Below are 16,351 nucleotides of genomic sequence, written 5' to 3'. Positions count from 1 at the left end.
TAAAATTATTATTTTTATTAAAATGGTTTTGCGTGGAAAACTCGATTTTTACACCAAGTTTTTTCATGTCCAGACTCTTGTGCGGAGAAAGCATAATAAGATTCATGGTCTCTTTCTTCAAGATGGGATGTGAGAAATGGATCTGAAGGTCCGTAGAAGGGAAGTTGAATCCTTTTATAAACGCCTATGCTGTCAGTCGGAGGATGTAGATTTAGGTTGTCTTAGTGATGTGCCGCTACCTTCCCTGAATGATGAAGCTTGTTGTAGCCTCACAGTGCCAGTTACTCTGAAAGAAGTTAAGTTGGCTATTTGTAGTATGCATTCTTTTAAGGCGCCAGGCCCTAATGGATTTCAAGCTTTCTTCTTTAAAGAATATTGAGAGATTGTTGGTTTTGATGTTTAGACTATGGTTCGTCATGCGTTCTCTGGTTTGGATATGGATCCAAGGATGATGGAAACTCTTGTGGTTCTTATTCTGAATGTAAAAAACCCGATTTCCATGAAGGATTTCTGACCTATTAGTCTCTGTAATGTGGTTTACAAAGTTATAACGAAGGTCTTGGTCAATAGACTTCGTCCCCATCTTAAAGAGATTGTTGGGCCCCTTCAAGGAGGGTTTATCCTGGGGAGAGAAACCCCAGACAATATCATTATAGCACAAGAGGTTCTTCATTTCATGAAGAAGATAAAGTCAAAGAAAGGCACCCTGGCCTTTAAGATTGATCTGGAGAAAGCATATGATAGAGTAGATTGGAGGTTTCTGAAACAAAGCCTTGTGAGTTTTGGCATTCCTCTTCTGACAGTCAATCTGATTATGCGTTGTGTCACTGCTTCCTCACTGTCAATTGATGAGTGGATATTTTATACGCTTTTTGGCATCATTTTCATATAGTTTTTAGTAGTTTTCATTTAGTTTTTATTAAGTTTTTATAGGTTTTAGTGTTAAATTCACATTTTTGGATTCTACTATGATTTTTTGTGTTTTTATACAATTTCATGTATTTTTTGGCTGAAATTGAGGAGCTGGAGCAGAAGTCTGATTCAGAGACAGAGAAAGCACTGCAGATGCTGTCCGGATCTGACCTCCTTGCATTTGGAAGAGCTTTTCTGGAGTTACAAAAGTCCAAATGATACGCTCTCAATGGCTATGGAAAGCTTACTTCCAGATCTTTTCAGCAATATATAATAGTCCATACTGTACTTCGAATTCGAAGGCCCAAAACTGGCATCCAACGCCAGCTTCCTGCCTCCTTCCAAGCGTCCAATGCCCAAAGAGGCCCCCCTAGCTGGCGTTCCACGCCCCAGAGACCTCAAAGCATGTGGATCTCATCAAAGCTCAGCCCAAACACTCACCAAGTAGGCCCCAGAAGTAGATTTTAGCACTAAGTAGACTATTTTACCCTTACTAGTCATTTGTTTGGTATTAAAGGGATTTTATTTATGTAATTCAGGAGATCTTCAATTCCATTGAGCATCATACACATTTTACTTTGTGTTTTAATTTCAGTATGAGTTTCTAAACCTCCTAGGTTGAGGGGAGGAGCCCTGCTAAGTCCTATGAATTAATAAAAGTATTAATGTTTCTTCTTCGATCTGTGTTTGATTTATCTCTAAGATGTATATCCGATCTTCATCATGATGAATAGGATGATCTAATAAATTAGCTATGTTTATCACATTAAGATGAACGTGCCTGACAAACACCCGCATCTACTTGGGTTCGTGTGAATACGTGACTGGAAAGCACGAGCCAACAGCTATGTTTATACATCTCTCAGACGGCTAATCCACGATTTTGTTGGAGACTTCTCAAGACACAAGTTCATCCAATTTCTGGGGAGATTAGGGTCTTCGTGGTATAGGCTAGAATCTTAAGAAGCAGCATTCTCTGATCCGGAAGATTCGACCTTTTCTATGGCGTTTTGAGTAGGATCGCCAAGAGAAGGGACTGCTATGCGCTTCACCCTTCATTATATTGGATGACTACGGCCAATGGTGTTCAATCTGTAGCAGAGGAGATCAATGACCACGACCCATGGCATTGATCACATATAACTTGCCATAGAAGAAGATCATTCACAAGGAAAGAAGACAGTAGTACCAAATTTAATTCAGAAAGACTAAGCAACTACAATCCTTAACCCTATTCATATCAGTATTTTCTACCTCTTTTACTTTATTCCATTCAAATTCACAATCAAACTGCATTTAAACATAAACCTTCTGATCCACCTGTCTAAGACCTGCAAGATAACCATAGCTTGCTTCAAACCACAATCCTCGTAGGATCGACCCTGACTCGCTCAGGTATTACTTGGACGACTCAGTACACTTGCCGATACAACAGTATGAAAGTGTGAGGATTCATGCTATCATCTATCCTCTGAAATGGGGATAGATTAAATAGCTTCACTCTGAGAAGGGGTCTTAGGCAAGGAGATCCTATATCACCGTATCTGTTTGTGTTGTGTATGGAGAGATTGTCCCATTCTATTAATCAACAAGTTGATAGGGGCTTGTGGCAGCCGGTTGCGATTTTTAGAGGGGGTCCAAGAATTTCTCATTTGATGTTTGCCGATGATTTGCTTCTTTTCTGTAAAACCGAAAAGCAGCAAGTTCAAACTGTGACGGTAGCTTTGGAAAATTTCTGCAGAGCCTCTGGGAAGAAGGTTAATGTGGAAAAATCTAAAACCTATGCTCCAAGAATGTTTCGGCGGAAAGAAAAGAGTTTTTCACTGGATTGTCCTCCATCAGATTCGTCCAAAACTTGGGCAAGTATTTAGGAATGAACCTTAATCACTCTCGGGTGACACACGCAACTTTCAACGATATTCTGGACAAGATTCGGGAAAGGCTACCAGATGGAAAGGGAGATTGCTTAATAAGGTAGGCAGACTCTGTTTGCTCAATTCGGTAGTGACTGCAATTCCTACTTACCGCATGCAAGTATCTCTTTTCCCTAAAAGGGTAACTAATAAAATAGCATCCATAATGCAAAACTTTCTATGGGGGGTCAAGCTAATGGTAGAGGCCTGAATCTAGTTAACTGGAAGGTGTTGGTCACCCCTAAGAAGTTTAGAGGTTTGGAAATTAGAGATCCTTTTTGTGCTAATATTGCTCTTCTTGGAAAGCTAGTTTGGCAACTTTTTTACCATCCTGACAAGATATGGGTTCAACTATTGACAGAGAAATACCATTCTTCTAAGAATGATTGTTTCAGTCGGTCTCGAGGAAGAGGATCTTATGTTTGGAAGTGTATATGTCGAGCTTGGGATATCCTTAAGGAAGATTTTATTTAGTGCATTGGGGATTTGAAACAGAACTTTTTGTTTTCTAAATGGAGTAGAGAGGGGTGACTGTGTCATGAGATGGATTATGTTCACATTTCCAATTCGGATCTTAGGATCTTGGACCTTTGGTCATCTGGACAGTGGAACCTTGAGAATATTTATTCTCCTCTAAATCAGTCTCTGTAGAGCAACATTAACTTTTACAACTCAGATGTTCAAGCTGGTTCAGAGGTCGGTTGGTTTTGGACTGGTGCGGCTTCAACGGTTTATGATACTCGTAGTGGTTATTTGTGGCTTAGTAAGAAGATGTTTAGTTGGGAGGATATGGGTAATTGGCTTTGGCTTTGGCGTCAACATATTCCGGAAAAGCACAAATTTTTGGCCTGGCTATGTCTTCGGGAGGCTCTTCCTACTGCTGCATTTCATTTTAGAAGGGGCATTTTGCACACGGATAGCTGTCCACGATGTTTCTCAGGTCAAGAATCGGTTTTACAATGCATTCGGGATTGTCCAAAAATCCAGCTAGTTTGGCAAGTTTTGGGGATCTCCTGTCAACCAGTGGATTTGATGAGTTGGTTCATACAAAATACCTTTAGATTCTTTTCTGGTCTCTGGTGGATTTGGCATTTGAGGAATAACAATATCTTTCATCCTCACGAGCATTAGACTATAGACAAGGTGATTGGTATGGCTTTGTCCTTGGAAAAGGAGCTTCGAAATATTTTTGAATTGCAACGACTGTCTATCCCCTCCACCATTAGTGGCTTTTAGATTTCCCCTTCAGTGGGTACCTTTAAGATTAATTGTGATGCTAGTTATCCTGGCAATGGTGCTCGGGTTGGTTTTGCTTGTGTTAGCAGAGATTGGAAGGGAAGGTGGCAACGAGGCTGTCTGGGAACAATTGAGAGTCATAGCATTTTGCAAGGAAAGTTATTTGCTATTTGGAGAGGCTTTCTCTTAGCATGGGACTTGGGGCAAAGAGATATTATATGTGAGACAGACTATGTGGAAGCCTTTACTATTGTCTATAATTTACAGGATTTCTCTGGTTTTATTGATCCTTTGGTGTTAAAAATCCGAGATATCATGTCTTGGAAATAGCGTGCTGATCTCCGGTTAATCTTAAGAGATGCAAACACAGTAGCAGAAATCATGACTGCAATGAGGACCCTAAACCCTAAGACTGCAATGAGGACCCTTTCTCCTCAAGTGGAGCTTCCGTTGCCTTGGAAGGAGTTTGGGAGTAGTACCCAGCAGGACTTCCTTTCTTAAGTAGTTTCTTGTTTATTTTTATTTCTTTCTTTGTTGTTGTTTGTTTTCTTTTAAGTCACAAAAAAATAAAAAATAAAAAAAACTATGTGAAAACAACAAAAAGCCTTTTTTAATGCAATATTTAAAAAAATTTTCACATTTTTATTTAAACGTATCAGTAGACTACTCACTTAATCTATTCAAGCTATAGATTTTATTAAAGTAAAAAAATTAAATAAAATTAATTTTCAAATACATGATACAATATATGAGCCCAGCTGGATATTGTTATTTGAAAAAAATTATTTTTATACTACTTTGTCTATATATTTTTATTGTATATGTAACTTTTTTTCAATATAAAAGACGTATTTTTTTTATTAATTATTTTTAATACTTAAAATAAAAGATTATATATATTAATCAGACCTGTTACACATACAAGTCTTTTTGGCATACAAGTCATACAAGTTGGGCCAAGCCCAACAAAAACGACCCTCACCCATACGAGCGTGTAAATACGCGTGCTACTCAATGGTTTCCATAACGCGCTCACTCACGAAGTTATCATTATGAAAGACGGTTCTTCTTCTTCCTCAATCAAAACCACAACCGTGAATATTCAAACCACGTTCGAAATCTCTGAAAAAAACTTTCAAAATCATCGTCAACACTCAATGAAATCAACAAAAAAATTTCAAAATCTCTATCAAAAAACACCAAAACAAAAGAAGAAAGATTATTCAAGGTACTGTTTTACTAATCTTCGAGGTTTTTCACTTTTCTCTTTCTCATTTCGAATGAGGAACACTATATCATTGTATTTTTATTTATTAAGTAGATTCATCATGTGTTCTTGGTTGAAAATAGATATTACTGTTCTCGTCAAACTGTTCAATCGGTGATAACTGTTTTACGTTCTGTTTCGCGAATAGTTTAACGTATAAATAGAAACTTTCGTGGTATTTCAAGTAAATTCGATTGTAACTGGTGCTATTATTCTTGAATTTGTACTTGTACTTCTGGTGTCATTTTATGTAGGTGTAATTGACTTGAATATCATTTTGAACTCATATAATGTCATGTAATACAAAAAATAATAGAGGTGTATGTGACTGGTCTTTGGGTGTATGTGGCTAGTATTTGGGTGTATATGACTAGTATTTGGGTGTATATTAAATGAAATCGAATGTAACTGGTGCTGTTATCCTATACCTAATGTAACTAGAAATAGAGTATTGTCTTGTGCTTCTGGTGTCATTTTATGCATGTTTGGTTGACTTGAATATCATTTTAAACTCATATAATATCATGTAATACAAAAAATAATAGAGGTGTATGTGACTAGTATTTAGGTGTATGTGACTGGTATTTGGGTGTCTATCAATCGAATTCGAGTGTAAATGTTGATTTTTTATCTATTAACAATATTTTTATTCCTTACAGTAAAAGTGGCAAGCAAGAACCCTGGTGAAAAAAAATACAATGTAAGCACATATATCTTAGACCAACTTAATTTTTCTTTATATAAATATAGCTTATTTAAATGATTCTCGTTTCGTTTCTTTACAGAAAACCAAAGATTTGAGATTCTTAACAAGACTATTGAATGAAAAGTTCCAACATATGAGTAAAGAAAAGAAAGCCATCGTCCGGGAATTAGGATTTGATGGTTTGAGCACATCCCTCCGATGAATTTGCCACATAAACTCTTAAAGGAGTTGGCATATAGCTTTAATGTGATAAGAAACAAATTGGACACCCGGCACGGTGAATTGACCATCAACCCCAAAAATATAGGAGCTGTACTTGGGTTGAATGCATCTGGTAACTGATTGCACAAAATCTTTATATTTGAATTCTTTGTAATCTATTATTCTGAACTCATATTATCTCATGTAATCAAAAAATAAATTGAGGTGTATATGCTTGGCATTTTAGTGTATTTCAAGTGAATTGGAGTGTAACTGGTGATCTTATTTTGCTACTTTTGTAGGGGACCTATTTTCGAAAAAATTTAATTTTATAGAGTTATCTGTGGAGAAAAAAGAAGTTTTTAGAATGTTCTAGGGCAAAACATTAAAGAATCAAACGGATGAGAAGATGGATATTGGTGTTAACACTAATGAAGATCGGATTATGTTCAAGAGGATTTTCATCATCTATATTCAAATGGCATTCTTGTTGCCGACAACGATAAACAAAGTTTTTCCAGTCCATATGCCTCCAATTTTTCATCTGGACAACATAAGAGAGTGGAACTGGGATAGCCATGTCTTCGAATTCATAATCAAGGGCATAAGCGAGCACCACTTGAAAAAGAAAATATCCATTGATGACTGCCTCTATACCTTGATTATTGTATACTTTCATGAAACAAAACACAAAAACAAGAATGCAGATGCAATCCCTGGACCACCCTAGGTAAGGCAATGGAATAGGGAGTTACTGCTTCAGAGGATCAAATCTGAAATTGACGGTCATATGGTAACTAAACAGAATCTTTTCTCTAATTTGGGTGTATTTGTTTTATGTACATAGTTTAAACTAATGTTTTAACTGCTTCAGGACATCGTCAAGAGGGTAGAACTAAAAAAGTGATTGAAGAAATTGAAAAGGAAGAAAAGAAGAAAAAAAAGAAAAAGACAAAAAAAGAAGGACATTTCATCGAAGAGTGATATTGCTATTTCCTCTAACTTTGAGTCTGAACAAGACTCAGAAGAACCAACAAAAACAAGAAAATAACCAACCAGAAGAGCAAAAAAGTAAGTAATATCTTTTTGTGTATTTTGTCATTTTTATGGTATTTTTTGTTGTCCAGAATGGCATCCAAAAAGAGGAAGCAGATTGTAGAAGATTCCTCTTCGAAAAGCGAAAGTAGATTTGATGATGAGTAAGATTCTAAAATTATCATTAAATTACTATGTTTTCTGTTTATATCAAAATTTTAGGTATTAACAGAGTGTTTCTCATTTATTGTCAGAAATGAAGAATCGGAGACAATAATAAAACAAAAATCGAAGAAAAAGCTCAAACTCCACCAAAAAAGTATGCATTGCTTTCGGGGATATTTATCATCAATTTTATTGTGTTTGTGTGGTTGATACTTCTTTGAATTTCAGGACGCAATCCAGAAAAAGAAAGCATGTTGTTGAGGATCATCGTCTAAAAAAGAATCTGAATCCGATAAAGTGTAAGATACATTCTAAAGCTATCTTACTCTTTTTCATCAAAATTTTATTTGTTAACTTATTCTTTTATATGTACTGTTAGAACTAATGTCAGAACTGAAGAAATACAACAATTTTTTAGAGAATCAAAACAAAAAAAAAAACAAATGAAAAGGTTGCACAAGGGTATGTTGAATTTGGGTGTATATTGCTGATTTTAAAGTGTTTTTGCTGCTGTTGATTGTTTTTGCTTTCCCAAGATGCAGGAAAAAAGGGCAAACATACCGGAAGCTGGGTTCCCCTCGACGGAAGCTCATTATAATTCATCTGAAACATAAGATCTTTTATTTGAAAAAATTTTGTAGATCCTTATGTAATTAAATAGTCTACTTTTATTGAATGATGTTTATTTTTTCCTTAGAATGCCAGAGGTGAACTTGAAAAGTGAAGATGATCATGTGTTTCAAACACAGACGGATAAAAAAGGTGTAAACAAACCAAGTGATAGCATGTAATTTATGCTTCTATTATCATTTGCTTAATTCTTGTGTTACCATCTTTTGCTTCTGATTTTGTATATATTTTTTAAAAAAAATCCCTTTAATATTTTATTCGAATATAAAAAAAGAAAAATCTGCAACTATATAAGTTTCCATAAAACAGAGGATATGTTTCTATTCAATGCTTGAGGTGTATTCTGACATGATTTCGGTGGATTTCAAGTTGGGTGTAGAAGAAGAATCATTTAATGACCCGGCTCACCAAAAAATGATTGTTGTTCGGAAAGAGACATATTCGCAATCTGAACCACTCGAGATGTGAGTTTTTCAACTAAATTTCAACCTTCTAATCTTCTATTTTAAGATAGTTTATTAACTTTTTTACTTTTGTCTTGGTTAGAGTTCCGCTTCAAGTATGTCTACCTCTATCAGAGACGAGAGCATCAACTCCTCTACAAAGTGAATCAACCCCTCCAAAGTCTCCGAGCAAGAAAATTAGAGAAGAAACAATTAAGGAGTAAGGAATAATATTTGGTTACATGTCTTTTATATATAAGTGTATTTGATTCTTATTTCGGTGTATCTCTTGTGAATTGAGGTAGAATTAGTTTTTTTCTAATTTAAAACCTTTTTTTAACCCTGTAGTACTCCACAACCCCATCAACCTGCTGATGGCACACCCACAGAGTCAGCAGCTCCTTCTAAAATGTAAGTTCTACACAATATAACTCTCTTTCAATATCATTCGTTTATTCTTATTCTTATAATATCTTATATATCAACATGTAGTCAACCACCCCCTCAAGCCACTATTGCATTGATGATGATGGCCAGGACAACATCCTTTATATCGAAAGAAATTTCTTGCGCCATCATTCAGCCTTGGCTTTACTGATTCGAGTCAAGAAGAGACACTGACTCAGGAGGGGTGACCGGCGTCTGAAAAGGGAAAGAGTCAAGAGAGCCCGATACTGGTTGAAGATTTAGAGGAGCTGGTGGAGCAAGTTGCAAACACTAGAGTTGCGGCGGCCTTGAATTTTGCAGAGGATAGAAGTCCCCCGCTCCAAAAGGTGCAGCCTACCGAGCACTCTTTTGAAAAGTTTAAAACTCCAGCAAGGAGGAGCGAAGTGTCGGGTGACCTCAAAGAAAAGTGCTTCCTCTTGGCCACAGATATAAAGACCTATGACGATGGAAGCACTAATGAGTGGGAGACAATGTGCATCCTCAATACTCAACAACCGATGGAGATATCAAAAATCTACTTTGCGTCTTTAAAAGCGGGTACACATATTAAAGTTGAGGTAGTCTTAGAATAAGATTAATGATTTTATTATGAGTTGTGACTGCAATATTGATATAATTAATTTGGCTTTTTTGTTTTTCTAGATTGTGACTGCAATATGTCTAATTCGCAATAAAAAAAAGAATTAAAAGATTTGAAGAACAATTTTACTTTCTCCCCCCTGATATTGTGGTAAGGTGTATTAAGCTCAAATTTCGGTGTATTTATGTAATGTATTGTGTGTAGTAACTATTTATTTCGGTGTTATACAAATTCTGCAGAATATGGCTTTGGAAAATCATGGCGGTGACGAGTTCTTACATTTAAAAACAAAAAAGTCCTTCGACTTTCAGGACTATAAAATGTTTATCCCTTATTTGGACATGAAAAAGTTGGCATCCCATCCATATGTAAGTTTTTGTTTCTAAAATTTCTTATCACAATTCTTTCATTATGTGCCAATTAAACTAAAACATTGTTCTATCTGGCCAAACTTCAGATATTTGTCCCGGTTTGCTACGGAGAACATTGGTGGATATGGATGGATGATATTGAAAAGAGAAAATTTCGTGTCATTGACCCGTATCATAAGAAGTGTCCCTCGGAAGAAAGAATGAAACTTAATAGATTTGTTGTAAGTTGATTCTGTTTTCTCTATAAATTCTTTAGTTTCTGTCTGTTGTTAGCAATATAAGAATTGGGTGTAATGTTGTTTAAAATAAGGTGTATTATTGGATCATTTGGGTGTAATCAGGTTTTAAATATAATCTTTCTTATATTTGCTTTTTTTACTTTTAGGGCTGTGTGATTTCTAGAATAAGGGTATTTGTCCGGGGGGGGGGAACCTCTCATTAAAAGGGATAATCAAATTGAACCGCCATATGTCAACATTGCGGGCCAAAAAATGAGGTATAAAATTTTCTCTCTGAGAAATTTTGTGTTTTCTCTTACTGTCCTATTTTATTTTGCTAATTTATTTTTGTTTTTAGCTTCGATTGTGTGGTTTATGTAATGAAATGGCTCGAAATAATTGAACCAGAAAACATTAAAAAGGGAAAATATGACTGGGAGAATTGGACGCAAGTAATTATGTTTAAAAATATATAACTCTGTATTACTTTACTAAATTAACAGGGTTTAGTAAAAAGAAATTTCTTTAAATTGTAGGCAGAGGTGGACCATTTCAGAGTTGAATACACTTTGCGGATTCTATTTGATGAGATGAATCAAGAAAGAGATAGAGCCATTCGAGAAAGCGAAGCAATCAGATTGTCCAAGCCGTCTGCATCATTATTGAGTTTATATTGTCAATTAGATTCAGATGATATTGACAGTGATTAGTTTTACTGTGTTTTAATGTTGTATAATTTGTGATTAGTTTGAACACATACTTTTTGTATAGTTTGTGAATATTTAATCCAATCTTATTATAAATTTTATTTGCATAAATAAACTTCTATGAAGCTGTATGTGTTGTATTCAAAAATTGTTAATTAGAGATTCAAAAAAATCAAGAGAAACAAGATCAAATATTCTAATACACTTAATTCCTTTTATAATACACCAAAAAATATTCGGAATACACCATAATTTCGTGGTTACATATTTCTCTTTAAAATCTAACCATGAGTTATGGTAATTCAGAAATTTAAATTGTTACCCTCCTTAGGTATTGAATTGTATATGTATTGTAATTTAAAACAAACAAATCCCTTTAGATAGTTCAAGATACTAATTTCCAACGCAAACAACAACATCTCAAATTATAAAAAAAGAAAAGAAAATGTCAAAAACAAGAGCATGCAGAATACACTAAAAAACGTTCATCGGTACACCAAAATATTGGAACAGATTTAAGACAGAATTTTACGAAAAATATTTCTTGCATGCAATCCACACTGCAAAGGAGTTGGAGCTAATGTAACTGAAGTAGAACGATATGTCTATTGCTGAGTATACTCGAAAATTCAATAACTTGTGCCGTTTCTCAAAAGCTTGTCAAGGAAATCCAGCCGATTATGAAGAGTGGATGTGTGCTCAGTATGAAAGAGGAATTAAGAGAGATATCTTCGACTATGTATATCCACAAAGGCTAATGAGTTTCACTGAGCTGGTTAAGAAGAGCCAGTTTGCGGAAGATTGCTCCAAAAAGTGGGCGCTGCTACAGGATGGCTATGGTGAGACTGCTCCAGATGAGCCGCACAGGGCCGGACTGGGGATGTGTTTTCAATGTGGGGAATCAGGGCACATATCTAGGGATTGTCCGCGAGGAAGAGCCATAGGTGTGGGTTGGCCGTGATAGGATCGAGGTAAGTGTGATACCGGATACATGGAACGAATTTGTTCTGTTTGGAGCTGGGACCCTGTTTTCATTTAGGTTACATAGTAGAGTTGAGATGTTTAGGACTTGAAAGATTGGATGTAGTATTGAACTTGGATACGAACTAGGAGTTGAGGCCAAGGAGAATATTTCTAACCATTTTCTTCAATAACTGGAATTTTCGAGGGCAAAAATTTCTGTTAGGGGGTAGGATATAAAACCCGTAAGATTAGTAAATAATTAGCCAATAAAATAATTATTAATCCAAGAAGTTAGAAAATGAAATTTTAGAGTTTAATGTGGTAGAATTAATTAAAATATGAATTTTGACACCAATTTTAAAGAAATTAGCTCAAGATTTGGCCGAACGGGCCGAATCGGACGAACCGGGCCCGTATTGGACCCAAGGCCCAATCCAAACCATTAATATAAATGAGCTTCAGCTCATCTTCTTCTTTCTTCATTGGAAGAACGCTGAAGACACATGGAAGGGGAGAGAAATTGAAACAAACCCTAACCTCCATTCAAATTCATGTAACTTTCAATCCGGAGCTCCAATTGACGAGCCGTTTGTTACCACGCGTTGGTCTCAGAGTCTTCTTCAATTCTATTCAAATAAAGTGGTAAGTATTGATGAGGAAAAAAATGATTCCACATAAATTCACCGACAAGTGTACCGGGTCGCACCAAGTAGTAATAACTCACAAGAGTGAGGTTGATCCCACAGGGATTGATGGATTGAGCAATTTTAGTTAGGTGATGAATTTAGTTAAGCGAATATTTGATGATTTGAGTGAAACTTGATTAACAGAAGTAAAATTGCAAGTAAACTAAAGTGCAGAATGAAAATCGGCTGAATCTTAAAATGCAGAAGAAGTAAATTGCAAAAACTTTAAAGAGTAAGAAAGTAAACAAGCTGATACTTAAATTGCAAGAAAGGTAAATGACTGAAACTTAAAGTGCAAGAAACTTAAATTGCTGAATCTAAATTGCTAGGAAACTTAAATTGCATGAAGAATAAAGAGGATTTGGGTATTGGGATTTAAATTCAACTAGAAAATAGAAGTGTAGTGGATTAAAGAAGTACGAGATGAAGATAAATCGCAGAAGAACCAAAACAGAAATGAAAAATTGCAGAAGAATCAAAACAGCAAGAAAGCTCAGCTCAATTATGAAATCCTGAAAGAGAAATTGACAATTGCAGAAGAGTAACAAGAACAGAAAGCAGATATAGATCTCAATTACTCTCTTGACCAAACAGAAAAGAAGAAATTGCAGAAGAAGTAAAATAAAAACAGAAAAAGAAAGTTAAGATCTAATTTCCAATTCTTAGAACTATAAAAAGGAAAAGTAAAAGATGATTCTCAGATGAATAATTTCAGTGGAGTTCTTCAATCTCAGTCCAAAACCCAAAATAGAAAATAGAAGTTGCAGAAGAAAAGAAAAATGAACACAGAAAGCAAACTTAGATCTGATCCCAATTCCCCCAAATTCTAAAAAGGAAAATTAAAAGAGAGAAAGCTAAAAATAAGAAAAGGTCCTTCTCAAATCAAACTTGCTCCTCTTTATACACTTTCTATTTCCATCATTTAACACTTGAAGTGGGCTTTTTGGTTTGGCCTTGAATGATAGTGGGTCAGGGATGTTTGGTGAAGCTCCCAATGGAGCGCTCAGTTGACAAAGTGAGCGCCCCGTTCACTTCTCCTTTGGTGCGCCAATTGCTTAGCCAGCGCTCCCTTAGTGAGCGCTACGCTCTAATTCTAAGCACTGCTCCTTTGGTGAGCGCTCTCTCTTGGTGCGCGCCTTTCCTCATTGGCGCTCTATATTTGAGCGCTACGTTTGCTTCTTTGAGCGCAGCACCATTTGGTGCGCTTATTTCCTCACTAGCGTTCACTTAGTGAGCGCTGTGTTACCATTTTGAGCGCCCACCTACGCTGTATGGACAACACAAGTCCTTTGCTCCAAGCTGAAATTCACGAAAAAGTTAAGAAAGTGAACATGACGCTCACTTCCAAAGTGAACGCTAGCTGTTTGTGTTCCTAAGCTTGGCGTTCTCTATTTGAACGTAACGCTTCCCTGATTGCTTCTCCCTTTTCTTCATTTCTTCACCTACAAGCAACCAAACAACCAATGAAAGTCTCACCAAAATTCACAAAGTCTTTGCATCATTCATGAAATCAATTAATTCTAACATAAAACCTATGATTTTGTGTAAAATAAATTATGTTTGATTGATTCAAAATAATCATGAAAATCCACTCCAATCACTTACTTATTGTGCAAAAAAATGCATAAAACCTAATGAAACATATGAAAAATGCTTGTAAAACTAGCATAAGATGATTTGTCATCAAGTATCTCTATAATTCGTGCCCAGTTCTTTGTGTCCCCCTTCTCCACGAAATTGGTTTGAGTTTTGAGTGATTTTGATGATTTTGGTGGTATAGGTGTAATCTAACATTGGATAATTGTTGGATTATGCTCCAATCATCAATGGGTAAGGTAAAGAAATTCTAAACCTTTGTGGTTTGTCCAATTTTGTATATCCTAGTGCTAATTTAGTGAATTATATGAATTTATATTAAAATTATGTTAAATTGGAGTTTGAATCGGTGAATTGGAGCTCTTGGAACAAACCATTGGTGGCTGGAATCATTGGAGTTAATTGGGAAACTTGAAGCTTGAATTTTGGTGTTTTTGAGCTTAGGGAGAAACTGACCAAAGTATGGTTTTGGTTTCTCATATTTAATATATAATGTATGTCTTGTGAAAACTTAGGCTCCTAGATATAAAACTTTTTCAACTATATATATATATATATATATATATATATATATATATATATATATATATATATTATTTTTAGAGGTCATAATACCTCACCACCTCTATTTTATGACTTAAGCATAAGACTCTGCGTGGTAGGGTGTTACAGTTGCTCCTGATATGTGTGTGTCACCCCTTTACGTTCTTGCTCCATCGTTCCAATATGTATCTCGGTGACACTTTGTTTACTCATTCAAAGCTTAACACGCTTAGAGCGTAATGGCACAATATCCCTCTTGACTCGAATAATAAGCACTAGCATTTCACTTCGGCTGTGACCGTGTCATACATAACCACAAACTTGTTGAATGTTGACTTGGAAACTTATTCTACAACTTCGTATACCATATAGCCTAGAGCGGAGTGCTTTGATCTTGTGATGCAATTTACCTTTCTTCTGAGTTGTGCTTGGACTTCCGTAAACTTCTCGTGAGTATACACGTGTTGAAACTGAGCTTCTATTGAGGATTTTATTGCACACGGTATGACAGTATAAAAATCTGCAGCATCCAATTCTCTCTCTCTCTTTGCTCCCTGCTTCCTACGCAATTATCGTATTGTTTAACGAATTGGATGAGTGAGCTGTTTCGTGTAATGAACTTGTTAAAAAAGTATGCATGCTTTCGCTCCTTTGTGTGCTTCTCATCTCAACCCAGAAGTGGTGATCGAGATAAATTAGAATCCCTAAATGATGATCTTCGAAAAGCTCTACAAAAACACCTAAATCAGAACTAGCATACACCAAAAAACATGCAATGTACACCTTTGCTGCAGATTTAAAAAACAACATTACCTGAAAGCCACATGTTGTCCCCAAGACTGTACTTCATCAGAAAATCATTCCAACTCCTATCATTCCAACTCCTCAATACACCATATTAAAGTTAGGATAAACTATAGAATGCAACAACAACTATAAAATCAACATCAAACAAAAACTAAAATAATTCAACTATAAAATCTTAAACTATAAACAAACTAATACAAAACAATATTACAATTCACACTCGTTCAATTGAAAAAGTCAGAACCTGTAAATACACCGAAAAGCTCCCCTATTACACCAAAACATGTCTAATTTACCCCAAAAAATCTGATATAAAATGGATAGCAATGGACAGATTCATCAGAACAACTACATTACATTCAATTCAAATAATCAATAATGAACAGCAATTTTCACAAGTAAGGTTCACAACATTATTCACCTAGATAATCACAAACTACTAACAAAAGCATTAACTGGAATTTAGCCACACCTCAGATACTTCATTGGATTCAAAATAATAATCCACTTCGCTCTAGTTCAGCTGACAATCTGAATTTGAATCATTCATTATCTTCAGAATGATTTCAGAGCTTGATTTCAAAAACAAACGTAGAGAACAAAGTAAATCAGAAAAAACGAAGAAAGAGAATGCAGGGAGAAATGCATGAAAACAACAAAAGAGAATACAAAGAGAACGCACGAAAAAGAAGAAAGAAAAACGTAGACAAAATTCGAAAAAAAAAATGAAATCCTTTCGAAAAAGAAAGTTATATATTTGCGCGTCGATTAAAAAATCTGTGAAATTAAGAGGAGCGTGGAATATATGTGTTTAAATCGTACGTATGAGAGTGATTTAGGGTAAAATAACTTGTATGGTAAAATAGTTTGTACGTAGAGTATAATTGTTATTCCAGGTACTCAATTCCAATTAAATTGAAAACAA

This window comes from Arachis hypogaea, chromosome 16 (assembly GCF_003086295.3).
Source record: "Arachis hypogaea cultivar Tifrunner chromosome 16, arahy.Tifrunner.gnm2.J5K5, whole genome shotgun sequence".
Lineage (NCBI taxonomy): Eukaryota > Viridiplantae > Streptophyta > Magnoliopsida > Fabales > Fabaceae > Arachis > Arachis hypogaea.
The sequence above is the reverse complement of the archived record's forward strand: the minus strand, read 5'-3'. Positions refer to the sequence as shown.